Genomic DNA, 2,847 nt, shown 5'->3' on the forward strand with positions numbered 1-2,847 from the left:
ATGGCTATATATAGTAAATGCAATTATTTTGAGGGTTCCGTGCTACATAATAAATTAAATACTTATGGTTTAGTTCCTTATATAGTACATACAATTAGGGTTTATGGCTATATATAAAACATACAATTAGGGTTTATGGCTATATATAGTACATACACTTAGGGTTAGGGTTTATAGCTATATATAGTATATACACTTAGGGTTAGAGTTTATAGCTATATATAGTATATATACTTAGGGTTATGGTTTATCGATATATATAGTATATACACTTAGGATTAAGGTTTATAGCTATATATAATATTTACACTTAGGGTTTATAGCTATATATAGTATATACACTTAATTAGGTCAATGGCTATATATAGTACATACACTTAGGGTTAGGGTTTATGGCTATATATAGGATATACACTTATGGTTAGGATTTATAGTTATATAGCTATATAGTATATATACTTAGGGTTAGGGTTTATCGATATATATAGTATATACACTTAGGGTTAGGGTTTATAGCTCTATATAATATATATACTTATGGTTAGGGTTTATCGCTATATATAGTATATACACTTATGGTTAGGGGTTTTAGGGTTTGTAGGTATATATAATATATACACTTAGGGCTATGAGTTATAATTTAATTGATTTTACATTTTATGAATAATAATGTCAATATAATTTTCACGTGTCATTATTGTACACTTTTAAATATAACATTAAATCCTAGATTGATTATAATTAGATTGTTCCGATATTATAGAAATTCGAATGAATTTAGCTTATGTGCTGTTACAAAAAACTACAGTATATTTACCCTAAATTTGTATGAGAAAGATTGTGATATTAAATCTAAACAGTTGGAAAAATGAAAAAAACTATAGCGTATATCTTATAGTTTTTTTACAGCGTTTAAGTCGAATTTTATTCAATCAAGTTAAAAAGAGAATCTCCTCAAACAATTACAAAATTAAAAATTAAAAAGCTAAATGTTGATTTTTCTCATTCTTTAAAGAGAAATGTTTAATTTCATTCTCTTACACATCTCTTATCCATGTTTGTACAAGAGATGTGTAAATCGATCATTGAATTTATGTACTATATGTGAGTTTTATAAAATACAATATTAAATTTCCAAAAAAAGGGAATAAAAATGATATATATATATATATATATATATCCATATACACTTAGGGTTAGGGTTTATGGCTATATATAATACATGAGTAATTCTAAATGTCATACCCATGTCCCTCTTGTGTCCCTCTAAAAATGAGGTGGCTTTCAAAATCACCATGTGATGATCAATCACAAGTCCAATGGTGATTTTAAAAGCCACCTCATTTTTAGAGGGACACAAGAGGGACATGGGTATGACATGTAGCATTACTCATAGTACATATACTTAGAGTTATAGTTTATAGCTATATATATAGTACATACACTTAGGGTTATGGTTTATAACTATATATATATATATATATATATATATATATATATATATATAGTATATACTTTTAGGGTTAAGGTTAGGGTTGGCAATTTTTGACACGACCCGCGAACCCGACACGAACACGACACGGGAAAATAGGGTTAGGGTTTACTGTAATCGGGTTCGGGTCATAATCGGGTCAACCCGATTATGACCGATTATAATCGTGTCTGGCGGGTCAACCCGCCAGACACGAATGTGACCCGATTAGGTTTTTTTTTAAAAAAAAAACTAGACTAACGGTAACTCGGTAAGTTGTCTAACCCGGCTAACCCGACTAACCCGGCTAACCCGACTAACCCGACTAACCCGGCTAACCCGACTAACCCGACTAACCCGAGAAAATCTCAAAATGACAAAAATCTGAAATCAGATGATATTCTCATTTCTCATTATTCTGATTTCTGATTTCTGAAGACTGAACGGCTGAACCCTAGCCGGCCCGCACTCCGCCCGCCCGGCCACCGGCCACCGCACTTCGCACGCCCGGCCACCGCACTTCGCACGCCCGCCCACCGGCCACCGCATTCCGCACGAATTTAGCCGGCCCGCACTCTGCACTCCGCACTCCGCCCACCGGCCACCGCACTCCGCACGGCTGAACCCTAGCCGGCCCGCACTCCGCCCACCGGCCACTGCACTCCGCACTTCGCACGCCCGACCGGCGACCGGCGCTACAGATCGAAAAAGTATGCTTTATCAGTTGATTCAGTTTATCTTGTCTCAAATTCTTTTTGCTCTATTGAATGTTCTTTGTCCAGTAAATCTGTAAATGTCCACTCTTCTCTTTGGCAAGCTCTGAAAGTATTAACCCGTGGTATCCAATGAGGTCCATGACTCCATGGTCCATTTCGGTGGCTGAATATTTGTAGCTGGATTGATTGATTTAAATTTTGCAATTCGTCCAATATTTTCCAGGGCTGAAATTTCTTTTATGTGATCCAGCAAACTGGACATATGCACGAATTTAACAATATATTAGTAGTTAGAATTGATAATTTTTATCCGTTTGATTATATGAATTGAATTAAGATTAACATATATAATAATATTCTATTATCTGAATTCGATACATAAAAATGACTTACCACCCCTAACATTTTTTATTGAACGAGTGTCGATCAATGACTGAAACCATGCATTTTGAGAGTGATGTGTAGATACTAGATAATGAGTAATAATTTTTCATATTGAAAGCTACATGTTCTGCCATCTATGTTGAAAACTACATTATGACTTATGAGCCAACAAGCTGCCTTGAATCGTTTCTTACATATTTGATGTTTTTGCATGCAAATTACTTCTTTGGTTGTCCCTGTTAGTAGTCAATTGGTCTGTCAGGTTTGAGATTTAAG

Source organism: Alnus glutinosa, chromosome 4 (genome assembly GCF_958979055.1).
Source record: "Alnus glutinosa chromosome 4, dhAlnGlut1.1, whole genome shotgun sequence".
Taxonomy (NCBI): Eukaryota; Viridiplantae; Streptophyta; class Magnoliopsida; order Fagales; family Betulaceae; genus Alnus; species Alnus glutinosa.